The following is an 11,356-nucleotide window of genomic DNA, read 5'->3' as shown; positions in this document are numbered from 1 at the left end:
GCTGTTATTACGTTTATAATCAAATATGCATTTTCCTTCCTAATTTTTTCTGGAAAGATACCCAGTAGGAACAACTCTGGTTTAAATTCAGTACGTTGCTGTATCATTTCTTCCAGCCAGATTTTAATCTTGTACCAATAATTTTTTGCTTCGGGACAAGTCCACCACATATGGTAATAAGATCCTGGTGTTTGATGACATTTCCAGCATTTAGCTGATTTATCTTTGAACATTTTTGCTAATTTCTCCGGTGGAGTATGCCGCCTCTGCCTGTTCTTATCCCCGCCTCGCCTCATGCCCGCAAAAGGAACCAGTTGTCTGGGCAATGACATCGGCTTTAAATTTGCAGGAGGTGAACCACGGAGGCGAATGTTCATAAAAGGATTGAGGACAGGGCTGTGTTTGCTGAATGCAACCGCTTTGCTTTCTGATTTCCTGGGTATCCTTTTCTCTCTCTCTGCCCAAGCAGGGATTTGCTGATCATGTCTCTCTTTGCGGTTAATTGGTAACTGTTTCCATGGTGATGCCCAAGGGGCGACAAGCAATTCCGGATGTGTGTCTTATGTATATATAAAGAAAGGGGACACGGTGGCTCAGTGGCTAAGACGCTGAGCTTGTCAATTGAAAGGTCGGCAGTTCAGTGGTTCGAATCCCTAGTGTCGCTGTCTTTGGACAGCGCTGGCTCTCCGGCTTTGAAACGGAGATGAACACCGCCCCCTAGAGTCGAGAATGACTAGCACATATAATAACAGAGTTGGAAGGGACCTTGGAGGTCTTCTAGTCCAACCCCATTCAAGCAGGAGAACCTATACCAATTAGCTGCTCAGTCTCTTCTTAAAAACCTCCAGTGATGGAGCATTTACAACTTCTGAAGGCAAGTCGTTCCACTGATTAATTGTTCTAACTGTCAGGAGATTCCTCCTTAGTTCTAAGTTTCTTCTCTCCTTGATTAGTTTCCACCCATTGCTTCTTGTCCTGCCCTCAGGCACTTTGGAGAATAGCTTGACTCCCTCTTCTTTGGGGCAGCCCCTGAGATATTGGAAGACTGCTACCATCTCCCCTAGTCCTTCTTTCCATTAAACTCGAAATACCCAGTTCCTGCAACCGTTCCTCATATGTTTTAGCCTCCAATCCTCTAATCCTCTTTGTTGCTCTTCTCTGCACTCTTTCTAGAGTCTCCACATCTTTTTTACATCATAGCAACCAAAACTGGATGCAGTATTCCAAGTGTGGCCTTACTAAGGCATTATAAAGTGGTATTAACCCTTCACATGATCTTGATTCTATCCCTCTGTTTATGCAGTCTAGGACTGTGTTGGCTTTTTTGGCAGCTGCTGCACACGGCTGGCTCACATTTAAATGGTTGTCCACCAGGACTCCAAGATCCCTCTCACAGTCACCACTATTGAGCAAGGTACCACATATACTGTATATGTATACATATACTGGTGGTTCAGTCAATCTGGTCTGATAATGACCATCATTAAGAGAAGTTATGCTGGGCAAGGCAAAGGTTCCTTTTTCTTCAGCTTCTCAAGTTACCTTTTGAGAACGATGCCTGGAACTTTCCACAGAGGTATGTTTTTTTTTTTTCTGAGTCCTGAATCCTGTGTTTAGGGCTGGTTGCTCGGGTGTTTGTTCTTGCCGAAGAAAAATGCGATAAATAGCAGAGCACTGACCTTGCTTTTGAGGCTCTCCCGAACAAAGCTTCTCGTCTTGATCTCTAGGGTTAAAGCAGGGGGAGGAAAAAAAAAAACCAGTCTGGATTTTTTGAAGGATCTAATAAAGGAGCTGTAATTATGCAGAGTGGAATGAGGAGCTGGTCGGCCGGAGAACCCTAAGGGGAAGGCAAAATGATCTTGGCTGCAACCACACCTTCCGTTGTCTCCCTAGGAGGTCAGAATAACAGAAGAGAGTTGGAAGGGACCTTGGAGATCTTCTAGTCCAACCCCTTGATGAAGCAGGAGACTCTGTTTCAGACAATTTCCCTGCTTGCTGGCCCCAGATTGGGCTGCACAGCACTAAGGAAGCTTTGCTGACTCGAAATTGGTGTTTCCAGGATCACGACACGAGGGGACAAACGCTTGTGGCCCTTTTCAACAGCCACTAGTTCATTTTGGGGTTCCTATTGGAAGCAAAGTTACACTGTCCCTCTGTCTGGCTCCTTATCTCAAACCCTAAAAACACCCCACTGAAGTCAAAGTCCAACATGAAAGACCGGAGCGATATCTTTGTTAAGCCAAGGAGACACGAAACAAAGTGCAAGCTTTGAAGTTCTCTAGAGCTTTCCGGCGAGCAAAATATCTTTTCTGACTCTCTAATATATTTTTTTAAAAAAACACCACCACCAGCTTTTCTGAGATGTAGCATGTACAGATTATGAAGTGAAGGGCGTCTCAGAAAGCTGGTGTTGTTTTTTTAAAAAAAATAAAATTGGAGACAGAAAAAGTGGTGCCGGACTCCTCCCAATTATTTGTCTTTTGCCACCATAGACTAAGACAAGTTTCCTTCTAGAATGTCCAATGAGAAGGATGTCATTGCTGTAGAGAGAGGTTGGTTGGTTGGTTGGTTGATTGGATGGCTGGGTGGATGGATAGATGGATGGACCAGATAAATAGATACAGCTAGATAAAGGTAGAGAGAGAAAGAGATACAGGAAGAGGATGGATGGATGGATGGAGACACAAATAAAGATAGAGAACAGATAGATGGATAGAAGATATAGATTAGGTAGGTAGGTAGGTAGGTGGATAGACCAGATAAATAGATAGACAGATAGATAAAGGTAGCGAGACATAGAGATACAGGTACAGGATGGATGGATGGATGGATGGATGGATGGATGGATGGATGGAGACAGAGATAAAGATAGAGAAGAGATGGATGGATGGATACAGGTAGGTAGATAGATAGATAGATAGATAGATAGATAGATAGATGATAGATAGATAGATAGATAGATAGATAGATAGATAGATAGATAGATAGATGAGAGAGATGGAGAGAGAGATAGGTGATGGAAAGATAAAAAGATGGATAGATTGATGGATGGATGGATGGATGGATGGGTAGGTGGGTAGGTAGGTAGGTGGAGGAGGGAGGGAGGGAGAATGAGAGAGAGAGAGAGAGAGACAGACAGACAGACAGACAGACAGACAGACAGAAATGGATTTTGGATCTCCTCCACCCTGGTAAATAGATTTTTTTTCACTCGTTCTAAGTAGAGGAGCCCTTCCAGAAAGTAAGCTGATGAGCTGTGAACACTGATGGAAACCCCAGGAAGTTTGATGTCTAGAAGCATTTTTTGTTTTTAGAGGAAGCGTTTGCTTCGCTTCCATCCAGATCTGGTGAAGAAGCTAGAACCTCCGTTGGCTAGAGGTTTCGCTCCATCTTCTCCCAGGTTTGGTGCTCTCTACAAACAATAAAGGCAGAATTATGGGGGGGGGGAGTTTAAGAGAGCAGAGAATTTAATTCTGCAACTTTGACGTCCCTAAAGACACAATATATCCTTACTGTAAAAAACAAAACAAAACAAAAAACCTTGAAGGGCAGCATCTGGTTATCTTCAAAGGATTATTTCTGTTCCCCCACTCACAAAACTTTTGCTATTCCATGGACTTCCTTCCAGCTCGGAGATAAACTTTGACTGGATTAGGGAAAACCCAAAGGGCAAGAAAGCCATGAGGGCAGGAGGTGTAAACATGGTATAAAAAAGATTAAGCAAATCTCCAGGCAGAATCCCTGATGTAGCCAAGTCGCTTGAAACTTGATGGACGTTTAGCCAGAAGAATGTCTAGCTGCAAGCTTCCTTCGGAGAAATGAGTTTTCGACAATGTTTATGCTCCGCGTCGATGGCCTCTGCAGGGATCGCGAAGGGATAAAAAGTAAAACCACTTTTCAGAAAGGCCAACCTTGTCCTGGCTTACCCAGACAGGCCACAGTTTCTTGGCTGAGGTTTTGAAAAAATGATTTTATTTTAAAGATCTCGGATGCCACAGATTGGTTTTACAATATAAAAGGAGGTGTGGTTAAGAACATAAATGTAGAAGATTTCCCCTGTCTAGTGTCCAATACTAGGGGGCTGGATCTCATTTAACATATGTTTTAAACATATATGTTTCTGTTTGTCTCTCTGACTATCTATCTCTGTCTCTCTCTCTCTGTCTCTCTCTCTCTGTCTCTGTCTCTCTCTGTCTCTGTCTCTGTCTGTCTCTCTCTCTCTCTCTCTCCCTATATATATATATATATATATATATATATATATATATATATATATATATATATATCTGTCTCTATCTCTTTGTCTGTCTCTCTGCTTATCTCTCTATCTTTATCTCTATCTCTTATTTATCTTGTCTCTGTCTGTCTGTCTGTCCCTCTCTGTCTCTCTCTCTTTGTCTGTCTCTCTGCTTATCTCTCTATCTTTAGCTATATCTCTTATTTGTCTTATCTCTCTGTCTGTCTGTCTCTCTCTCTCTCTCTCTCTCTCTCTATCCCCTCCATCATCTATCGATCAATCGATTGATCAGACGATCGATCGATAGAGATAGAGATATATAGATAGATAGATAGATAGATAGATAGATAGATAGATAGATAGATGATAGATAGAAAGAGAGATAGAGATAGAGATAGAGATAGATATATGATAGGTAGCTAGATAGATAGATAGAGATAGATAGATAGAGATAGATAGATAGATAGATAGATAGATAGATAGATAGATAGATAGATATAGATATGGATATAGATAACAATAAAGATAAAGATAAAGATATAGAGATAGATAGGTAGATAGGTAGGTAGGTAGGTAGATAGAAAGAGAGAGAGAGAGAGAGAGAGGGGGGGGGATCTGGATGCCCTTGCCTGAGAGTTTTCAAGCTCAGGTGCTCTATTTGTGAAAATGATTTCATCGAAGGGTGAAGCATCGGGGCCCAGAAGTTGCACAAACTCAAACCACTGCAAGTCGTAAGTCATGGCTGAAGGCTCAATGCGTTGTCCTCATTTGGCCACAGTGTTGTTTCAGCCAACGAAGCAAGTGGAGGAAAACATGGTTTAGCAAAAACTCCCAAGTCTTACTTAAGCAACGGAATCATCACTTCTGCTGACTCATGGACTGATGGAGGAAAACAACATAGGGTTGCTAACCCAACCGAGCCACTGGGCACCGGGTGGCATATAAGTCAAATTAATTCATTAGTCAGCCTAGCAGTTGATGAGCCCAACTGAGTTTGACTCAAAATCTCTTTTCCTATCATCACAAGTGATGATCTAACCAGTCAATTAGATCAGTTCCTCACGGAGGTCTGTCAGCTGAGGGACTTGGTCCACGTGAGCTTCCTCTTCCAAGTTTTAACGTCAGCAAGTTTGTTGAGTGAATTTGATGCCATTTGGTTAGAAAACATCGGTCTTCCAAGAAGGACAGGTGGTCCTCGACTTACAACACTTCGTTTAGCGACCATTCAAAGCAGTGGTGAAATCCAAATTTATTTATTTTATTTTTTTATTTGATTTATATGCCGCCCTTCTCCGGAGACTCAGGGCGGCTTACAATGCGCTAAGCAATAGCCTTCATACTTTTGTATATTTATACAAAGTCAGCTTATTGCCCCCACAACTGGGTCCTCAATTTACCTACCTTAGAAAGGATGGAAGGCTGAGTCAACCTTGAATTTATTACCAGTTCTGTGGGCATGGCTTGGTGGGCATGGCAGGGGAAGGGTACTGCAAAATCTCCATTCCTTCTCCACTCCAGGGAAAGGATACTGTAAAATCTCCATTCCTTCTCCACTCCAAGGGAAGGATATTGCAAAACCTCCATTCCCACCCCACTCCACGGGAAGGATACTGTAAAATCTCCATTCCCTCCTCACTTCTGGGGGAAGGATTACTACAAAATCTTTTTTCTTTTCTTTTTTCCCTCACATTTTCTCTTCCCCTCCTTTTTTTTTCTCTCCCCCTTCTGCTGGTTTCCCATTATTTTCATTTTCCTTTGCATTTTATATCTCGATCAGCTGATACAAATTTGAAAAACGGGGAAGGGGGAAAAAAGAAAAGAAACGAAACTCTGGATTTCCGTGGCCAGCCAGATGCTGCTGAACTATCCTTGACTTAGATAAGGAGGATTAGCTAAGGAAAGGTAAGACTCATTTCACCTTTCCAGGGGGAAAAAAAAGCTGTAATTTTTTCGACAAAGAGGGTTGGTTGTGCCTTGAGGCTATGTTCCACTCAGCTGGGGTTGCAAATCTCATAAACAACCAGCCATGGTGAAAAAGACTGAACAGAGCTGGCTTAAAGTTTTGACTTAAAGCAACATCTTCTGCTAATTCAAACCCATCCTGAGAGCTGAGCTTAAGGCAAGGACAGTCATTCCACTGAAATGCTTGGTTCGGTTTCCAGCGTCAGGTTGCAAAATACCTGAGGCTACATTTCAGAGATGCTGAAACCAGTCTGTGGGTTAGTCTTGATCTTCTTGGACTTCCTGGGCCAAGGGTCTTTCTTAGCCTGAAGGCACCTACCTTTCTTCCTTCTGTTCGCGGAGAACCTGTTGTGGTCCGCCAGCAGCCTGCGAAGCTGGCAGCAGAGTCGGAGAGTGAGGAGGTTGGGGAGGAACATGGGCCGGTCCTGGAGTCTGGGGAAGGCTCGGACGAGGGCTCTGCGTCAGAGGCAGAGAAAGGGCCATCTGGGAGGTACGTGCTGCCTCCGGAACCTCCAGAGCAGAGGTGAAATCCAGCAGGTTCTGACAGGTTCTGGAGAATGAGTAGCGGAAATTTTGAGTAGTTCAGAGAACCGGCAAATGCCACCTCTGGCTGGCCCCAGAGTGGGGTGGGAATCGAGATTTTGCAATATCCTTCCCCCAGGAGTGGGGAGGGAATGGGGATTTTGCAATATCCTTCCCCCAGGAGTGGGGAGGGAATGGGGATTTTGCAATATCCTTCCCCCAGGAGTGGGGTGAAAATGGAGATGTTGCAGTATCCTTCTCCTGCCACGTCCACCAAGCGATTCCACACCCACAGAACCGGTAGTAAAAAAATTTGGATTTCACCACTGCTCCAGTCGCACCGCAGTGAGGCAGAGGAACAGGGGGAGCCTGTTCCCAGTGCGCGCATGCGCAGAGCTGCCAGAAGGCAAGAACAGTTAAAACAAAAGGGACGACTTGGGAGTAAGGCTTGGAGATGATTGGCCCCTCCCATAAGGCTTAAAAGAGGAGCAAAGGCTCATGGACCCTTTGCAGGAAGCAACCTTGTTAATTCTGTGCAGTTTAAAGCCTGAAGCTCTGTTTGGTTCTGGACTCCATGTGGCTTTGCCAATGAGGTCTTTGGCAGCGTGTCAAGGGAGATCAAGGTGGGTGATTATCAGCCTTATCCCGAAGGACTCTTTACAACTACTTGGGACTCATCTGTGAATGAACAGTATTCACAGCTGATGTAACAAAAGAGGTTTTTGGGACTACTCGTGTGTTTTACTGACTCAGGAATGGGGGGCATTGAATTATGGGTGTGGGCACACGTGCAACTCCTCCACGCTGTGCCCACTTTTGGCACACGATGGCAGAAAGGTTAGCCATCCCTGGTATAGGGTCTCTGCTCGGGCAGAGGGTTGGACTAGAAGACCTCCCAGATCCCTTCCAGCTGTGTTATCCTGTTATTAAGTAGCAGCTCTTTGGATACCCCTCACCTAGTCCTGACACCCTTTCTCCTCAAAGGTCATGCCTATATTTTGGCCTGTTGCAAAAACATCACCACTCTCGGGAGATGTAATCTGACTGAACTTTTGCCAATATCGGAGAATGGCGTTTACTTTGCTTCGGGCTCCGCTGTTCCTTGGTGTATCCTTGGTTGTGACCCCCTCCAACCCAGGCTTTCAATATTTGTCGTACCTGCCCCCAAGAGGTACAGGGTGAAGGCGGAACCACATTTCTCCTTCTTACCCTTCAGAAGATCTCTGCCTGAGGGAAGGAAAAAAAACTTCTTTTTTTCATGTTTTATTTATTTAATTTATTTATACAACATTCGACTTCCATCAAAACTGTGTGGGATCTGGGTACGATTATTTTTAAACAGTCATAATCCACATATTTGTTGTAGTATTCATCACCATAATGTTGATAATATATAACAATAATACTTAACATCATCTTCTTTAACAACTCTCCACATTAGCATTTCCTCTTTTTGTCTCCTCCTTTCTAACTTCTGTTTCTATTGTCTAAGGTAAAGGGTAAAGGTTCCCCTCGCACATATGTGCTCGTCGTTCCCGACTCTAGGGGGCGGTGCTCATCTCCGTTTCAAAGCCGAAGAGCCAGCGCTGTCCGAAGACGTCTCCGTGGTCATGTGGCCGGCATGACTCAACGCCAAAGGCTCACGGAATGCTGTTCCCTTCCCACCAAAGGTGGTCCCTGTTTTTCTACTTGCATTTTTTTTTACGTGCTTTCGAACTGCTAGATTGGAACAGGAGCTCACCCTGTTACGCAGCACTAGGGATTCGAACCGCTGAGCCACCATTGTCTAGCCATTGATAAAATACATCCCATATCAAAAGATATTCAGTTTCGTCTTTATCCTTAATAGCGAGCGTTAATCTATCCATTTCTGCGCATTCTAATACTTTCTTAATTACATTCTCCTCTTGATGGGGAGTCTCATCATTTTGGGAAGTAAAATTCTTAGAAGGTACAGTAAGAATTCGGATAGCAAAGAAATCCAGAAATCCAAATCAATATGAAAGGTGCAAATTGGTGTGAAAGGGGCAGGAGGAGTCAGGATTCGATTCAAAAACAGCTCAAAATTTCAAGGACGTTGAGAATATTTTAGAAAGTCCTTTTCAGGAGTCCGGCAGTCAGAAATGTCAGTGGAAATGTTATCAACGAATGCGTTTTATCAGCTGTCCACGGCTGCAAATCGAGAGTAGATTTGTTCTTTCAGTATTGTTCAATAATTTTCTGAACTCCGTGTTCTTGATACGCTGATAACTTCTATACCCTGGCAACTCAGAAGGAGTGGAGGAAACACACAAGCAACCACAAAAACAGAACCTTGGTAGAACAGTGGTTTAATGCACCCTGTTATTAACACAGCTGCCTGCAATTTCTGCAGGTTCGAATCTTACCAGGCTCAAGGTTGACTCAGCCTTCCATCCTTTCTAAGGTAGGTGAAATGAGGACCCAGTTTGTGGGGGCAATAAGCTGACTTTGTATAAATATACAAAAGTATGAAGGCTATTGCTTATTGCTTAGCGCATTGTAAGCCGCCCTGAGTCTCCGGAGAAGGGCGGCATATAAATCAAATTTAAAAAAAAAAAAACCGCAGTGAAGGCATTCACACCACACATCCGATTACTGACTTACTGGCCTTGGATAGAGGCACGCAATATGTTGGAGGCCACATGAACCAAGCCCAGCAGATAAGGCCACAGAGAAAGCTAACCTAGGTTAATAGGACTGCTCAGGTTAACATTGTCCTGCTTGAAGGAGAGCATAGCACTTAGACTTATATACCGCTTCACAGTGTTTTACAACCCCTCTCTAAGCGGTTTACAGAGTCAGCATATCCGGGACCTCATTTTACCGACCTCGGAAGGATGGAAAGGCTGAGTCAACCTCGAGCCGGTTAGGATCGAACTGCTGGCAGTTGGCAGAATTAGCCTGCAATACTGCATTCTAAGGGACGCGGTGGCTCAGTGGCTAAGACGCTGAGCTTGTCGATCGAAAGGTTGGCAGTTCAGCGGTTCGAATCCCTGGTGCTGCGCAACGGGGTGAGCTCCCGTGGCTTGTCCCAGCTTCTGCCAACCTAGCAGTTCGAAAGCACGTAAAATCTCCTCTTTAAAACCTCCACGAGCTCCCAAAACCTCTGGAGGGAAGTCCTTCCGCTGATTAATTGTTCTCACCGTTGAACGAAAGTTTGATCAATGAGGCTCAAACAGGACTCAGATCATCTTTTTGGGACCTCGATTGTTCAGATGGACTTAAAAGACAACTGATGAAGCGCTTACTTCTAGTGAAGGCAACCCACCTACCGCATCCGGCCATTGTTTCGTTTAACAATTCCTTCGGAATCTAAGCATTTATGACGTCATCATCGGTCCCCTTTTTCCTTGCTCTCTGCTCTTCCTCTGAGCCACAAGTTGACCAGACACCCAACCTAACACCACCCAACCCACCATGAGGGAAGCTGACTAGAAAACCCTGGTTGTCTGAAACAACTGCCCCTTTGTTGGCAAGGAACTTTTTTTTCTTTTCTTTTCAGATTTCGGACATTGTGAACAAACGTGAGTCGGTTCGTGGGTGAGGTTGGGCGAGGAAGGATGGGGTGATTGAAAGGGAACATGAAAGAAAGATGCCTTAAAAAGTATTTTAAGTGCCAGTTGAGTTGAGGCACTTGACTGAACTTTGTGGTTAAGGGATAATTATTGACGGAAGAGAATATTTGCAGCTGAAAGTGGAACTGTGGGGTCCTTGATGCTCTCTTGGTTATTTCAGAGACGTTTCATGACCCAACTAGGGAATATCATCAGTCGTAGAAGGGATGGTGTCTGCAGAGTAGAAGAGAAGGAGAAGCAGAAGGAGGGGGAGAGGGAGGAGAAGCAGGAGGAGGACTGTGGTTTGCTTGCAAACGTTTCGTGACCCAACTAGGGAACATCATCAATGCTAGAAGGGAAAGGGATTTGTGGAGAGGAGGAGGAGGAGGTGGTGGTGGTAGTGGAGGAGGACTGTGGGATCCTGGGTGCTCTCAAGCTCGATTGTTTTCTTGCAGACATTTCATGACCCAACTAGGTTACGCCATCAGTGCTAGAAGGGAGTGGGGTTTGTGGGATGGAGGAAGAAGAGGAACAGGAACAGGAGGAAGAGGAAGAGTGTTAGGTCCTAGGTGCTCTCTGACCTTGGTGGTTTTCTTGCAGACATTTCATGACCCAACTAGGTTACGCCATCAGGGCTAGAAGGGAATAGAGTTTGCTCTTCTTTTTTTTATATACCAGTGGCTTGATAGTTCCTGGTTGCAACTGCACCCGTTCAGTTTGGATAAAAACATTGTTTCCAGGTGCCCCCTTAGTGGCAACGGCCCCTCAACTGCATTGCCAGAGTCTAATCTTGAAGTCGGCAGGACTGGATTCACCGTGCCTGGTGCCATTTGGTAAATCAAACAAACAGGCTGAGCCACTCGGCTGTCCCCATCTCTGAGGCCATAGCAACCGCCAGCTACGGCTGTAGCTGTCAGCCAAAAGGTTCAGTCACACCCCCCCACACACACCCCTCCCCACCTGAGATCTTGGCTGTCGGGTGCCTTATCAGCACCCAAGGTGTTCTTGGCCACAGCCAAGACAGGTGGGACGGCATCTCCTATCACCCACAGCCAATGCA

Source organism: Pituophis catenifer, unplaced genomic scaffold, assembly GCF_029215685.1.
Source record: "Pituophis catenifer annectens isolate HBS135680 unplaced genomic scaffold, rPitCat1.0.hap2 SCAF_120, whole genome shotgun sequence".
Taxonomy (NCBI): Eukaryota; Metazoa; Chordata; class Lepidosauria; order Squamata; family Colubridae; genus Pituophis; species Pituophis catenifer.
The sequence above is the reverse complement of the archived record's forward strand: the minus strand, read 5'-3'. Positions refer to the sequence as shown.